General features: G+C 42.1%; 1 protein-coding gene across 5 annotated transcripts in view; it reads left to right on the top strand.

Moving 5' to 3' along the window:
• PTPRM (protein tyrosine phosphatase receptor type M) overlaps positions 1 to 17,218 on the top strand; it is a 779,952-nt gene that overhangs the window by 28,391 nt on the left and 734,343 nt on the right. The window lies entirely within an intron of this gene.

Raw genomic sequence — 17,218 nt, 5'->3', positions numbered from 1 at the left:
GGGGCAAACAAAAACAGGCCGAATGCCATAGCAAGATGATTGTAAACTGGGAGCTTATGTAATGGGGAAGGCTTGGGCTAATCAGGGAAGGCCTCCTTGAAGAACTGACTTTTGGGATGATCATTCTTGTTGCTGTAATGACAGTGTGTCAAGAAAACGTCACAGAATTATTTCCCCCAGTTGTTTGTTTGATAGAGACTAGGAGAATAAATACTCATGTGTTAAAATGGCAGTCAATCTTTTGCTTTGAAAGGATTAAGGATACTGAAATAGTGATCCAAAAGTGAACAAAGCTAATAAAAATATAATAAATTAGTTTTAAAGTTACTTTTAAAAAATATTGTAGTGTAATTTCTTTCTAGCCTTCTAGTTATTGAATCTTTTTCACTGAATATTTAACCCCAAGTTGGGACTAAATACATAAACTTGATGCTTAGAGTGGGTGAGTTTGTTTAAAAAAAAAAAGAAAAACAACTGATAAATGTTACTGACTTAAAATCCCATTTGCCAGTTTTAGAAAATGGCCTAATTTTTCTCATTTTGGAGGTAATCACTAGATAGTATTTTTTTTTCTCTATCCATATACTTTTTTCAAGGGGTTATGTCCTCTCCCCAGTTAAGTAGGCGGGTGAACCTTAATAATTCCAATGAAGGCTCTTGCCATGCAGGTGCTTAGTTTATAATTAAACTAATTGTTTTTATTTTTATTTTAAAAACTTAATTTATTTTTTATTTAAATTCAATTAATTAATGTACAACATATTATTGGTTTCAGAGGTAGAGGTCAGTGATTGAACAGTTGCATATAATACGCAGTGCTGATCACATCATGTGCCCTCCCTTAATGCCCATCACCCAGTTACCCCATTCTCCACCCCCCCTCCCCTCTAGCAACTCTGTTTGTTTCCTGTAGTTAAGAGTCTCTTATGGTTTGTCTCCCTCTCTGATTTTGTCTTGTTTAATTTGTTCCTCTCCTCCCTATTATCCTGTTTTGTTTCTTAAGTTCCACATATGAGTGAGATTGTATGATAATTGTCTTTCTCTGATTGACTTATTTCATTTAGCATAATATCCTGGAGTTCCATGCACATTGTTGCAAATGGCAAATTTCATTTTTGATGGCTGAGTAATATTCCACATCTTCTTTATCCATTCATCCATCAATGGATATCTGGGCTCTTTCCATAGTTTGGGTATTGTGGACATTGGTGCTATGAACATTGGAGTGCAGATGCCCCTTCGGATTACTACATTTGTGTCTTTGGGGTAAATATCCAGTAGTGCAATTGCTGGGTCTTAGGGTAGCTCTATTTTCAATTTTTTGAGGAAGCTCCATGCTGTTTTCCAGAGTGGCTGCAAAATGTGATCTTTCTGTGTCCCTAATGGTTAAAATGGCATGTGGCATGTGTCAGCCTCTTATTTCTTCAATAAGTGAATACGTTTCATAAATTACAGCATTGTGTAGCTTACCTTTTACCTTAAAACCTCTTTAGTGGAAGTTCCATTTGTAGATAGCCTTTTAAATGAATATGGACATGTATTTTGAATTTACATTTTCTAGGAATATTTTAGTAGAAATATTATTTTACAGTTAACTTATTTCTTTACTTTTTATATATTGTGTAATTTACCTCCCCTTAGACTCTTATTCGTTAAAATTATTTTTTTTCAGAGCGCTTAGTGCCTCATCTGCCTTTGGCTTAGGTCTTGATCTCGGGGTCTTTGGATCAAGTCTGGCGTTGGGCTCCCCATGAGGAGCCTGCTTCTACCTCTGTCTATGTCTTTGACTCTCTTTCTGTGTCTCTCATGAATAAATATATAAAATAAAAAACTTTTAAAAATTAAAAAACATTTTTTGATATAGCAAGTTTGGAAAACAGGAAAAATATAAAGAAGAGGCAAGTTAATAATGCTGTCATTCATCACTACTATACTTCAATATATTTTGTTCCTGCTTGTTTGCAATTCATGTGTATTTTAAAAAATTAAAGTAATATGTATATAATTCGATCTTTTTCTTTTTCTAACTTAGTCTTAAATTGTGACCTTAAATTAACCTTAAACAATCTTAAACTGTACTTTTCTGTGTCCTTAAAATGTAAGAAGACCTCTGAGAGCATGTTTTTCCTTGGCTGTATAATACTCCTTGTTACAGAAGAACGTGCTTGTTATGCAACATTTTTGTGGGCTGGATATTGTTTCCAAGCTACTGCTGTTATGCAAAATACTAAATTGTGATGTGATTAACATTTTTTCACACACATCAACTTTTTTGCACATGCCTTATTATTTACATAGAATAATCACCGTAAATGTATTCATGGATTTTTGACAAACTACCCTCCAGAAAGGTTGTATCTATTTCTATTCATACTCCCAAAACACACCAGAAATATTTTAATCTTTGCCAGATTGTTTGACAAAAGACAGTGTTCCTTGGAAATGTATTGAAAAAATATTGGTAAAGTTTATCAGCCATTTGTGTTTATATATTGACTTGTCCTTTGCTTTTTTTCTATGGAGTTATCATCTTATTTATTGCTTTGTTGAAATTCATGGTAGGAATGTCATTTACCTTTCTCTGCAACAGTTCACCTGTGAACAATATAGGTTTAAACTGTGTGGAGCTACTTATATGTGGAATTTTTGATGAATAAAGTTTAGTACTGTGAATGTATTTTCTCTTCCTTATTAACATTTTCTTTTCTCTAGCTTACTTTGTTGTAAGAATACAGTATAGACTACATAATATATACAATATCTGTTAATAGGCTGTCAACAGGTGATTAGTAGTTAAGTTTTTGGGAAGTCAAAGTTATACACGGTTTTCGAACTGCGTGGGGTATCAGTACCCCAATCCTCGTATTGTTACAGGGTCAACTGAATTTTCCCCTGGTTTCCTTTATTTATCTTTTAGTTCCCATCATTTTCTTAACATAGAGAAACTCAACTGTGTGCATGTGTGGATGAGCGTGGATGAAGAAGTGTTTTGTGATCAGCAGTACAGGCCTTGGGGTAGTGATGGACAGGGGCTGAGTGGGCTGGGAGAAAGCTGTCTTTTCCTTTCCTTGGCTATTTTCTCCATCTCAGATGTGGATGCTAGTCATTTCCTCATCCATCCTCTGGATGTTATATGTGGAGATCAGCTGAGTTCCTTAGAAAGTTATTTCTTTGTGCTGAAGTTTCTGGCCTCTTCTCCCAATCTGATCTTCTCCACTACGCTGCACTGGTCAGCAGGAAGAGGGAGGACAGTCAGAATGGATTATAGTATGTACAGTGGACCTAGATGATGTATAATTCAGGTTTTCAATATTAGCTTATATTCCAGATCTTTTGTAAAATGCTTGTTTAGCTGTATGTAAGCATTAGATTTTTTTTTTTAGATTTCAGAAACCACAACTGTTTGAAAAAGTATGCAAATTTGCAAAGAATAAAAATGTGACAGCAGGAGAAAAGATTCTTCCCCCAAACTGTCCAGATATGGGCAGTTTAGGATTACATGTCAGAACATTTATAAATAACATACATTAGTATTAATGAACACTAAAATGTTCAAACCTTGGAACGATGTATTGCAGTTCCCAAAATGGGATGGTTTGCATTTTCAAAAATGGCCTTTATGGAAAGAGCCTTTTTGAAATTAGAAGTTTTAGATACAACATTAGATCAGATTCTTCAATATGACAGGCTGGTATTTTAAGAAACTCTATATATATACAAGTAAAACAAAATGAAGTCCTTTTGCAGTTAATCAGAATATATGTTCTTAGGCATTTCTTGTGTTTGTGCCCAGAATTACCCAGAAAATCTTTGGTTTCTCAAAACTCAGAATGTTTACTAGTGACAGCTAAGTAATATCTTCTAGTAAACAGTGTGGTCCAAAATTATGATCCTATGTTTAACTAACTGAAATCTGAGTTAAGTGCTTGTGACTGTATTTGAACTGACACATACTCTCCTAGGAATGAACTCAAATGTCTGATGTTAAGACAAATTTGTGTGGTGTTCATTATCTCTACATGTGTTTATGGATCATCTACTGTTGCTCAAGTCAGTGCTCAGTTCTCTGGGGTGAGGCAGAAGAAATTAGGTACTCAGAGAATTTTCTAGAATTAAGTAACATTATCTGTGAAGCAGACATAAAATAGTGCTAATCTTGTGTCCTTTTATAACAGGGTTGCCAACCATTGTTGAGCTTTGCTGTGTTAATAGCATTGTTGATGTCAGCACTTTCTTGGGAGAAGTGTTTTTTGCTTATTCAACTTTTGTGTCATGTTAGAATTTTTTTCTGCTAAACGTTGCTGTTATCTTAGTGTTTGTTTTTTGTTGAACTACTATTTGACCTGAGAATCCAATTTTGAATCTTTTGTTTTATTTTAAAGCAACATAGAAGACTAAGCAAGCAACTGTGTGTGTCTCTTGGTACAGTAGTCTATTTACTATGACTTATACCCACTTACTTAGCAAGCAAGTCTTATTCCTAAAGGATATAAACTTTATATTCCCTGTAGGGACCCTTGAATTGTTGGAACTCTGAACATGTTAAAGTGTTACTAAGTTTTAGACCACATAAAAATATTCTGTCTCATTCTAATTTTTGCCATTCCAAAATGCAGTGGCTCTCTGTGGCTTGAGTAGTGCAGTCCAGTGTTTAGAATTTCTTGGCTGCAACCTGTTTCAGAGGGTTTTAACTCGGTTATTGTTCAGGGAGGTCATTCTTCAGCCACTGTTAAGCTTTGTAAATATGTTATTGTTAAGAGCTGTTAAGGAAAAAGGAACTTTAATGTCTTGTTTAGAAAATAAGATGTACTCATTATGCTTTGTTTTGAGATATTGCTAAAATACATATTTTTAATTGCCACAGGGCAGTGTTCAAACTTGAAATAAAAAATGGCTCTACTCATAAGACAGATTGAATTTGTAATTAAGAGCTGAACTGCTATAGTGAAAGCATAGATTGTACTAGGAGAATTAATGCAAGCCTACTTAGTCTCAAATGATTCTGCAATTTGTACAATTACAAGTTTAATAAGTACTATATGGAAATTCTGCTGTCTAATTGGGGCTCTCCCATCTTTTGCCTGGAACATTGCTACAATTGTCCCATTTACCACAGCAGAGTTTCTACCCCCTTAGGGTTCACAGTGTCATCTGGTGGTGGTGGGGCTGCTAAAGCATGGAGAGCTGGACAGTTTTGATCCAGGAGCCTGGAAAGGGAACTAGAAAGTCTAGAATTAAAACAAAACAAAACATTTCAGGTGCTCATGAAGGCCTCTTGAGAGAAAGCAAATGCTTTTTTTGGTGGTCGGAGGCTGATTTGGCCTCCTTTCCCATCACACTTGGTGAATTTTGTGGGGCACTCCTAGAGATGGCTGTGGTGTTCCTCATGTGCCCTCGACAGTCACCTTGCAGCCCATTCTCTCGCCCAAGTTCTTCAATGTGGGGCCACCCCGCTCCCTCCTGGCGATCTCCTCATCGTCCAAAGTCTAATTTCATGTCACCACTTCTCTGTACTATACTTTTCTCCCACAACACACCCTACTTTGGTGTGATGGCAGCCACCCTCTTATCAGTGTTCACATTATGCTTTAGTCACATCCCCTGTCCCCTTTCACACTTGTCCCAGTGGCTAAGAGCAGGACTCTGGAGCTCAAGCGTCTGGCTACTCCTTTCTAGTTGTTTGATGAAGGGTGAGTTACTTAACCTCGCTGGCCCTCAGATTCCTCCTGCAAAGTGGGAGAATAGTGGCCACCTCATTGTTTGTGGCAAGATGGAATGAAATAATAAATATGTGAGACTCAGGACATGGACTGTTAAGTGAGAAGCATGCAGCAAAGGTCAGACGTTGCCTTCGTGATTGTCTCTAACGTTATCTTTTCATCATCATCCTACAGAGCTCCTCCATGTCCAGAGACCTGGAGGGCAGGAATCTTGTCTTCCCGTCCATTTCCAATACCTAACCCACCACTCCCTCCGACCGTTCTGCAAATGTTGATTGCATTGAATTGAATTGACTTTGCTTGCAAATACAGTTCCTGGCTTGGATGTCACCAGACCTCAGCAGTCTGTGGCTCCAGAACACATGTCTTCATGATCCCTTGGAGCCTCCCTGAAGGACATACTTCCCTTGCTCGTAAAGCAGTCTCCGTGCTACACCCGCCCTGCCTTTGGGTCCTCATAAGCTGCAGAGAGGAGCACCTGTGGCAGCTGCTGGCCGAGTGCACTGTGGGCTATTGGCTTCTGCACCCACAATGCTCCTCCTGTCCCCAGACAGGTGCCGGCAGCTTCCAAGAGCTGCGCTTGAATCTCTTGGGGCCTGCCGGTGCTGCCTCAGTGGAAACTGCTCCTTCATCTGCAGTGAGCACTGCTTGCCTAGGAACAAGCTCATCACAGAAACCAGAGCCTGGTTTCCTCCGGAAGAGGCACAGCCGTCCACAGGAGGAGACCCTGTAAAGACCACCTGTGCATAGACAGAGCCTCCGCTCCTGAGTTCTGGGGCTCTGCCCTGCAAGGGAACAGATGGCACATTCCTACCTCTTAGAAGAGACAAAACTGGCCAAAGTGTCTAAATGACCATTTCCCAAGACTCGAGTTTCTAAATAGTTTCCTGGATCTTGGGTCCACATCTTGGTCCACTTTTCCTCCCCTTTAGCATTTTTTGCAAGAAGCATAATTCTAGCTGTGGAAATTCTTCCTCCTTGTATTTCTTGCTTGACAAATGACTGCGTTTTCTCTGCTGTGGTAGCTTCCTGATTTGATGATTTGAAACAACAGACACTTGCTTTCTCAGTTTTGGAGGCCAGAAATCTGAGTTCAAGGTGGCTCCCTGAGCTCAGCAGGGTTGCACTCCTTCCTAGAGGCCCTGGTGGACCAACCATTCCACGCTTTTCCCCTGGCTTCATTTATGGTGCTGTGGTTGTCCTTGGCTTGCAGCCGCATGGCTCCCCTCCCTGCCCTCCTTTCACCTGACTGCCTCTTCCTCTTTCTTCTCTGTGAGTCTCTCTCAAGAACCCTCATTAACTGTAGTTAATGAGGCCCACCGGAATTTGCAGCCCACCCTGAATAATCCAGGATTATGTTCTCATCTCAAGATCTTTAACTGTATCTGGAAAGACCCCCTTTTTTCAAGGAGGGTAATATTTACAAGTTCCAGGGATTATGATTTGATATCTTTGAGTGGCCATTACTCAACCCACTACAGAAGGATAGTAAGAGTTTACAGGATCATGTGTTGTTGCAGTGTATGAATTTCATAAGCTGTTTGTGTCCGTTAATTTTAAGGTAATCTGGTTGCTGCCCAGCATCTTTCATATTTGAGGGAGAGAGAATAATGAGAATTACAGAAGCAGTCTAGTGTTTGAGTAGACTTGCGGTGTGCTAAGTACTGTGTGCTAAGTACTGTGATACGCACAGCCCTCACTGCCCTACCATTCGCCGTTTTCCTGATGAGGCGACTGATGCCCGGGGCATGTCAGTAACTTGCTAAGATCTGCTTATCTAGTTGGTGGCCTAAGCAGCAGAGCACTCCTGGTGGCCACCTTCAGAGTCTGTTTTGAATGACTCTCCCAGCTGCAGAGAGGTGGCCACCAGTCAGGGTTGGGCAGGGGTCCTCATATCCAGCACTTATGTGATGATAAGACCATGGGCAAGTTACTTCACTTCTATGAACTTGATTTTCAGTCTTGCCCAGTAAAGGGACTTTGAAGAGGGGATTAGTAAGGAGGGGAAAATCAAAAGAAAGCCAGTGAGAAGCTTTGGAGAAAGGCTTTGTTGGACTAGATGTTTGGGTGATCGGGGAAATTTGGGACAGAGCTTCTACACAAAGCACTGTATAAGCTGGTAAGCACTATACAAATTTAAATGGTACTTTTATTCATTTAGCCCCATTTCCCCTTGTACTGCAACCTTGGTACCTTAAAGTTGATGGAATAAAAAAAAATGCCTGTTACTGCTTCAGTGAGTTTAAATATATATGTCAATATTTGACATGAATATTAGGAGAAAGATGATAAGCTATTATGAAAGTATTTAAGAATAATTTCTTTGGAATGATTTTTATAGTCTCCGTTGATATTAACCTTTCACTTTATGATAAAGAAATAATTAGAGTTTTCCTTAACTGGGGACTTGTTTGGTTGTGGTCTACTCCAAAACTCCAGGAAATACCTTCTTGCGACTCCAGTTTAGGAGAATCATTTTGCATCTTTCCGGATGTGTCTGACTTGGATGTTAAGCTACCTTTTGCCTTGGGTTCCTGCCTGTTAACATGTGCCAGGCCTCTGCCTGTCTGGCATTGGCGTTTGCTTGTACCCTTGCTGGGGGTCTGTGAGATGAGCGTGAGGAGAGCATGGCAGGCAGGCTGTGAGCAGGCCAGAACCTCCTGTCTTCTTCTCCCTCTTGTGCTTGGCTGTGTCGGGTGGTCTGTTTGAGGCCTGCCCATTCTTCGTGTTCCTCTAGCTCCGAGTCTTTCTACGGCTCCTCTGTAGCTTTGGCTTTAAAGTGGACAGACCTCCTGCTCCCCTGGTTCAGAATTAGTGATTTTTATCCTTTAAGGGACCTTGCTGTGAAACACACAGTAGCCTGTTGAGTTTCTGCTAAGCCCGCCGGCTCACAATGGAGCATTGATTCCTGCGGCTGAGTGGCACCCAGACTTGTGCAGCTCAGCGTGAGCTCCGGTCAGAAAGCACTTTCAGTGGGTGTTTAGATCTGACACGCTGGCTTCTGTTTATAGCTAAATCAGGGGCCTGCTTCCCCTTCATCTCCAGTCTTTATAAGGTGGCGATTAGTTCCCTCATAGATTTTTGATGCCAACATAATCATTTATGAAATCATCACATTACATCACATGTGCTGATTTTTTTCCTCATACAAGAAATGGCTTGCAGTTGATGTATTGATCAGTGTAGTTACTGCGAACCGAGCCTGATCCATTTATTCTCTTTTTTTGAGATTACTGAAATTGCCTCTGTCTTGGGGAGACCGAAAAATGATCCAGGTTGCGAATGAGTTGTTCCAGTTCTTTTCGTGCCTGGCAAGTCTCCATGCTAAATTTGGGACCTCAGGAGACAGATTTAGGATCCGGAGAGTTAAAAGTGAGACATGGTGGCGGCCTGGCCACATGCCAGATGCCAGGAGGTAAGGCTGGAGGTTCGTGAAGGGGTTTGGACATAGCTGCTGCTCTGTTAAAACAGAACAAAACAAAAAACCTTCCACCTGATTCCAGTGGAATATGTGCTAATATCTAGAAAACCAAGATTCTGTGGTGTGGGAAATCCCATGAAGTGCCTGGCTTTAGTGGTAGCACCTGGAAATACTCATTTCAATTCAAATTAGTCTGAAGTAGGTTCCTTAGGAGCTATAGGAGGAAATTTGGTGTTTGTGAAGTATTGCTGGCGATGCCAAATGTATGAATAGTGAGGGAATGTGTGCACTCAGGAGGAGGAAACAAAAGGATTTTAAAATTTTATTTTGACATCTCCATCCTGTGAAATGCATGGTCTAGAAGTAACTGTAAATGAAGATAGAGGCAGGGGAAGGTTTGGTTCCTGAGAGATGCCCATGAAGTATCCCGTTCATCTGGTGCATGTGCGTTCCCCTGGGAATATGGGTGCAAGTCCACAGGGCAGGCACAGGTTCCTTCAGCTGGAGTTGGAATAGAAAGATTTTTTTCAATTTAGTTTTGGTTGGAATGATAAAAGTAGTCCTGATATTTTCGTACTTCTCAGTGGCATTACCCAGTAATACACATTACACAGGAATTTACGTTTTCAGTTTCCAATTTACTTTCCATTAAAGCTTTCCTGGGCTCCTATGATAGTGTTTTTGGCTCTTCTCTTTTGGGGCTGACACTTTGGTATAATTTGGAATACTGAGAAAAACTTGCAGTGCAACACAGATGAATTTTTAATGTGATAAGCTAACTCATTTTTACTCACTAGAATATTAATAAATATATAGCCAAAAGGCTTGTGCTTATGTAAAATTTCAGTGATAGTGTCTCAGAAATTAGCCATATTCATCCCCTTATTTTGTATTTTATTTTCTGGAAATCAGCAAAAATATCACACATACCACCCTCCACATGCACCTTTTTTTTTTTTGGTAGTAAGCTTCATAGCAAAAAGTTTTAGGAAGGAAAAGATGTTCTTGTTCATAGCCCATCAACATTCTTTTTTCCAGTAGAATTGTAAAGGAGGCAAGGTGAAAATCAGCTTGTCTTTTCAAGACTTTGCAGTGGATCAAGCCAGATCTTCTCGGTTATTCTAAGGATTAGTTCCTGGGTTACATTGTAAAGTAGAACTTTGTGGATGGCATCAGGGTTAACCATGCACAGCTCATTCTGATGTCACTTCTTCTGAACAGCTTCAATTTTGCATAGGTTGCAATGTATGGGCCTTCATGTATCAGCTCTGAGGCCTGTGGCAGTGATTTGGGGAGGGGTCTGCTGTGTTGACAGCCTAGTCTGTCCTGTCCAGCAACCCAAGGCTTACCTGGGCATAAACAGAGAGATGATACAGGGTCAGTCGGTACATAGAGGGGTCTGGTTCTTATCCTGAGATAAGCCTTTGCAAAACAGAATAGATAGGGAGAGGCTGTGGTTTGGAACCAGGTAAAGCCCCCCAGAATAGTCATTCCCTTCAGCTGTCCTCTGGATGGAGCAAGGCAGGGAGTAGGGAGGGGCGTTTGCTCCTTCCATGACTGCAGGGTGGCTGTCTTGCTATCTACCACCTGCCCTTGCTACCTACCTGCCTTGTTGCTTAGCTACCTGCCCTCTCTCTTAACTAAAGACAGACCATCCCTAAAACTCCCAAGGATATAATGGCCTGGTTTGGGTGTTTTGGAGAAGACTCTTCTGGCTAGTGGTGTTGAGGCTGGAGAATTCAGTGGTTGTCATTCCTAGTTCCCTGCACATAAATGATTTAGGGGGCTTTTTGGGTCTGCACAACTCCAGAAAGAAGAATCACTCTCACTTGGTTGCTTCAGTAACCATCACCCTCCTTCCTCGAAGGACACAGATCAGACTCAGGTTCTGATATCGCATGGGTGGCCCCAGATGGGGAGGGGCCATCAGGAACACTGCTTCTCATTCAACACCTCCCACAGATCAGATGTGGAGGTGAAGAGCTGCCTTTTTTTTTTCTTTAAAGATTTTATTTATTTATTCATGAGAGACAGAGAGAGAGAGAGAGAGGCAGAGACACAGGCAGATGGAGAAGCAGGATCCCCTCAAGGAGCCAGATGTAGGATTCAGTCCCAGATCCCGGGATCACGCCCTGAGCTAAAGGCAGACACTCAACCGCTGAGCCACCCAGGCATCCCAGTGACTTCTTATCCTACGGTCTGGTTCTGAAGTCAGTAGAGAGGGTAAACATCATTTTTGATGTTTTTTGTTTGTTTTCACGACTGGCTTTGAATTGGTTGTGTTCACCCAAGGGGTGAATGATTCCTGTGTATCCTGCATGCATACAGTACTCATACTACATGGTAGCAGAGTGTGGTGGTATTTTCCAAGACCTACTTTGTGGAGATGAGCAAAATAACTCTAGTTATATGACTAGTTTATATTGGTTTAGAGCAGGAATTGGCTATTTGGGCTCTCTTGACCTTTCTTATCATTCTAGTTCCCAAGCTTTTCTTCTAGACATAGCCCCTGGCTTTAGTTGAAGGAATGGGAGTTTTGTATTGTTTTTGAATCTTCAGTCTGTCCCAAAGATGCTGGAGGAAGCTTCCTTGTTAGTTTCAGATCCCTGGATTCCCTCAGAAGCATATTTTTCTGACTTTGGCCTTGGTGTCTCTGCATACTCCCTTTTATCTCTTTTGATTGAAACCATTCTGCTGGAGGTCCCCTAACCTGCTAGCTCATCTGGTGGCTCTCTGAATTTTACTTCTACTCTGTCACTGACCTCCCTTTCTGCTGCTTGCAAACACCAGCTGCCTTACCTTGGAGGTTCCTAACCCGCACCTGGAGTCTTGTACTTGGACTTTACCAGTGGCCTCTGGCAGGTGGAGAAGGAGCTGGGTGTGTGCCAGCCCTCAGTGCAGTGTTGTACAGGTGCCACCTCGCTAAATGTTCACACCAGCTCTGAAGGGGAGCTGCTGCCATTCCCACCATTTTAATGATGCAGAAACTGAGATTCAGAGCTGTAAGGAATGTAGACATCCTTCAGCGTATTTCCTACAGAAATTCTCACCACAGCAGTTGGTGCTTCCTTTCTTTGCTCACTGCATGTGGAAGAGCATGGAGATAAATTGTGTTGAGAGTGACGTGTTCTGGTGTGCCAAGCTGTCTCCTCGGGTGCATCTCCCACCTGAGGGAGGAAGCTTATCTTGAGGTTTAGACCACAGCTTACACTTTGGAGCCAGATTTCTGGCTCCTTGAATTGCTTTGTGATGATAGGCAAATTACTCAACCTGTCCATGCCTCACAATTAGAGATATTGGGGGGTGCCTGGGTGGCTCAGTCGGTTAAGCATCTGACTCTTGATTTTGGCACAAGTCATGATCTCAGGGTTGTGATATGAACCCCGTGTCACACTTTGCGCTGGGCATGGAGCCTACTTAAGATTCTTCCCCTCTCCCACTACCATCACATACATGCGAGCATGCACTCTCTCTCTCTCTCTTAAAAAAAATAAGAGATCAGAGATATTAGTTACATAAATTAAGCATTTGAGTATTCTTTTAGTAGTCTCTTGCCAGAAAATGAGCAAACATCACTTCTGCATGTACCAGCTTGATCTGTTAGAGGATAGGGTTGTGGGGCCTTCTCTATGATAGCCTCCAGGCTGTGAAGTTTCAAGTTGCTGACTGCCTGCCGAAAGCTAAGATGTCACTTTCCTAAAATAAGAATCCTGGATGCCATAGGTAAGCTGCCCATTCCTCTCCTTGCAGTCCTCAGAGAATTGGTAATCCTCTCTACATATGGCAAAGCCCTGTTGATGCCCAGGCAGTGCCCCCCCCCCCCGCCCTACCCCACCACAGACATGATTTTCTACTGCCCACCAACTGATGTTTAATCCTGAATGGCCTGAGGGGAGAGGAATGGGGAGCAGCTCAGTAGCTGGCTTATTGCCCTTGCTAGCCTTATCAGCTGCCCATCTGCTGGCCTTTTAGGGACATTGGACCCTCTTGCTCTGCGGGATCACTCTCCCACCTGTTCCAGTAGTGAATGAAACCATCAAGCCTTCCTTTCCCTAGTTAGAGAAGAGACTGTAAAGGCTGGAGCTCCTGACAGAGGCACACATCAACTCATATTCACATCAAAGGAATGAGCATCCCCTTTGCTTCTGAGTAGGCTTTTTAGAGAGATGGCAGGATAGAAGGACCATGAGAATATGAGATGAGATGGCAATGAGAAGCAGGGATAATCTGGAGAGATGAAGAATCATTTTTCCTGATTTATGTTTTATTCCAGGCTGGCATGCTTCTGCACATTCCTGACATCACATGCGTTTAAATACAGCTTGTTCAAGATAAGGGAGTTTCTAGTAATTTTTTACATTTCATTTTTATGAAAAATTTCAGAGTTCTAGGTAGAAAACACTCATTGATCTGTGAGATTGCATCAAGAAACTATTGGTTATTTCAATTTTTTCCATTGAAACTCCACAGTGATCTCTGGAATTAATGTTATTACTGTCAGTGAGCTTTTGAGGACTCTAAAAGGAGAATGGCAATTGCGATCCCTGATTAGGTAACTCAAGTTGATGTGTGGTTATCTGGAGTCCAAATTTCCTTTGGATTTTCCACTTAACCCCCTAAGCCTTTCAGAATAAAGCACTGAATTTTCCCGTGTAGGGCTGTTTCCATTTTTGTGGCCCATTCTTGAACCATGCAGATTTGGGGATGAACTGAAGCTTCTGCATTCACCTGCCTTCCACTGTTCTGAAGGAGGTGGAAAAACTGTTAGTAGTATTGCTGGCTCTGAAAAAGCTTTGAGAACTTTTAGATGAACTCTCTTGGAAGAGTAGGGTAGTGGTGTGGGAATTGGAGCAGTCTGATTAAAGAGTAGCCTCTCCCAGTTGGAACAGATGTAAGAAGTAAAGAGAGCAACTCTGGCAACATCTGGAAAACTCTGAAGTGCTTACTCGTCCCCTGCACCCTGGAAAGTCAGCCTATCAGAAGCGATGGAGGAGGATAGGCTGTCAAGGTTAGCTGTCTGGGATGCCCTTTGTCATTCCTGTTCTCTCCCCCAGGGTATGTTTATGCTATTATTAAATGATTGCACAGACTTCTTAGTGTATATTTTCTGGCTAATGTCATTTAAAGCTAAAAATAATTCAGTAGTCCTTAGAGTTCTTGAGATTTTTCTGTCCTGCTCTCGTTCTTCTTCTGCGATTTTTGGTCTTCTAGAATTGTAGTGAATATTGACCTCACGTTCTTTTTTTCTCCTTGTTGTAAAATAATGGGAGATTCTTGATGACGACAATGAGTTCTCATCTCACTAAGAAGCTACAACCGGTGTGGGGACCGGTGCACAGGTGGGTCCTGTATGCAACATTGCCTTGGGCACAGGCCTAGCTGTTCTGTTCCTACTGCTGCCCCTGGCTGCCTGTTACCTGGGGCCACTATCTCCTCTTGCAGAGATGCAGAATTCTTTGCCGTGGAATGAATTTTGGGATAGCGGTGCAGTCCAAAAACCTGCTCCTCCCCTTTCAATAGCAGGGGAGGTCCTGTCTTCAAATAGCTTCATATGGAGCCTGAGTTTAGAAAATGTGTGTATGTGATACATACATAGGGTAGCCATCCAAATTAACTTTCCCTCAGGTCCTATTGGGGCCCCCCGTCCCTTCCCAGTTAAGGAAAAAAACATAACTTTTGATCTTTTGGAATTAGAAGAGCAACCCCAAGCCCTGGGGGATTTCTGGGATTTCTGGTTATTCCTCAGTTATGGTTATTAGCCTGAGGTTAGGGAAAGTATTTCCTCAGAAGTAAAACGGTAGTTACAGGGCATTTCTAGTGGTTTGGGGGAAACTGGCCTCACCAAATAGTGAGAATTTTACTAGTGATAATTGCTAACAAAGATACTTCTCATGTTGCTGGTGGGGAATGATGACAACTTTATTTCTCTGGGGAAGCCCTACACAAATGACGTCCACTTCTTTGTCAGTATTGGGGATTGGGAGACATTTTAATGAAAGTGGTAATTACCGACAATAGAGAGACTCCTTAGACAGATACAGGAGGATGTGAGAGGCACGAGACAAATTCTTTTGGCAGTTGGAAAACTTGACAAGGTAAATGGTCATTTTAGGAAATGTCTCATAAAGACTCCTCAAACTGAAAATTTTCTTTTTAAAATTTTTTCTAGATTTCTTTTTTTTTTTTTTTTTAATTTTTATTTATTTATGATAGTCACAGAGAGAGAGAGAGAGAAGCAGAGACACAGGCAGAGGGAGAAGCAGGCTCCATGCACCGAGAGCCCGATGTGGGATTCGATCCCGGGTCTCCAGGATCGCGCCCTGGGCCAAAGGCAGGCGCTAACCCGCTGCGCCACCCAGGGATCCCTAAAATTTTTTCTTTTAAAGATTTTATTTATTTATTCATGAGAGACACAGAGAGAGGCAGAGACATAGGCAGAGGGAGAAGCCAGCTCCCCCTGGGGAGCCCGATGTGAGACTCGATCCTAGGACCCCGGGATCATGACCTGAGACAAAGGCAGATGTTCAACCACTGAGCCACCTGGGTGCCCTGAACTGAACATTTTCTTATACTTACCTTGAAATTAGAACAGACTGACAAGAGCAGTTTGTTTGATAGAAATTACTGGGTTTTTTGCATAGTTGTCCTCAGTGGGGCTCTCAAGCTTGTGTTCGGATGATAATTCTTAGTTGGTGAAAGTTCCACAGGATTTGTAAACTGTATCTGATGCCTTAAATTATATTTTATCAGTTATGAAGTCTTAAGTTTTCTAGGTTTTTTTTTTAAGATTTTTATTTATTTATTCATGAGAGACACACACACACACACAGACAGAGACAGAGACAGAGACACAGGCAGAGGGAGAAGCAGGCTCCATGCAGGGAGCCCCACGTGGGACTCCATCCCCTGTCCCCAGGATCAGGCCCTGGGCTGAAGGTGTCGCTAAACTGCTGAGCCACTGGGGCTGCCCAAGTTTTCTAGTTTTATTTTTTTTAATCTTTTATTTATTTTTATTTTTTTAAAGATTTTATTTATTCATGAGAGACACAGAGAGAGGCAGAGACACAGGCAGAGGGAGAAGCAGGCTCCCCGCGGGGAGCCCGATGTGGGACTCGATCCCGGGTCTCCAGGATCAGGCCCTGGGCTGAAGGCAGGTGCCCAACCGCTGAGCCACCCAGTTTTCTAGTTTTAAATTAGTGTTTCTCAAGACAGGGTCTCCCAGAACCCTTTAGTAGGGCATTTCTTTGGGTCCCAGATATCTTCAGAAGGCTTCTGAACCTTATTCAGACTTGAGAAACACTGACTTTGAGAGATATCAAAGTCACTAATGCCATAGATAGCATGGTTTTCTCTCATACGTTTGGGATAGCATCTTTATTTCTTTGTCTCTCTCTCTTTTTTTTTTTTTCGAAGACAGAGAAAGTAAAGGGAACTAATGTGCGTTGTGTGTATGTGTGTGAGAGGGACAGAATGGCCTTCTGTATTCTCCAATTTACTTTTGCTCTCTGTTCTGAAGAAATAGCCAAAATGTACATGGAAGCTGTAGTTGAAGTGCTGGTCACATTGCAGGTCCCTTTAAGGACACACGATCCTTATTCTGCGTGGAAAATCTTCACTGACTCCCTTTTCACTGCTTCGGATAATTTATGTCTGGGTTCTGGGCTTTCCTTAGACTGATTTCATCTTTCTGGTCCATTGCACTTTCTGTTATGTCCCAGCTTCTCTTAACCATGCTTGTCAGGCCTGTCCCACAAAATCACCTTGATTCTATCTACCTTGGAACCTTGGTTCATATTAAACCTTTCGTTTAAAATGTCTCCACTTCCATCCATCTAAATCCCAACCATACCTTGATGTTTGTACCAACTCATGGCTCTGTGGTAAGTGAGAGTGAGGCTAAGCTGGAATCGTATGTTCAGGGGATCCCTGGGTGGCTCAGCAGTTTGGCCCCTGCTTTTGGCCCAGGGCATGATCCTGGAGTCCTGGGATCGAGTCCCGCGTTGGGCTCCCGGCATGGAGCCTGCTTCTCCCTCTGCTTCTCCCTCTGCCTGTGTCTCTGCCTCTCTCTTTGTGTCTA

Source organism: Canis lupus, chromosome 6, assembly GCF_048164855.1.
Source record: "Canis lupus baileyi chromosome 6, mCanLup2.hap1, whole genome shotgun sequence".
NCBI classification, from domain to species: Eukaryota; Metazoa; Chordata; class Mammalia; order Carnivora; family Canidae; genus Canis; species Canis lupus.
This window is presented reverse-complemented; position numbering and strand designations above follow the sequence as displayed.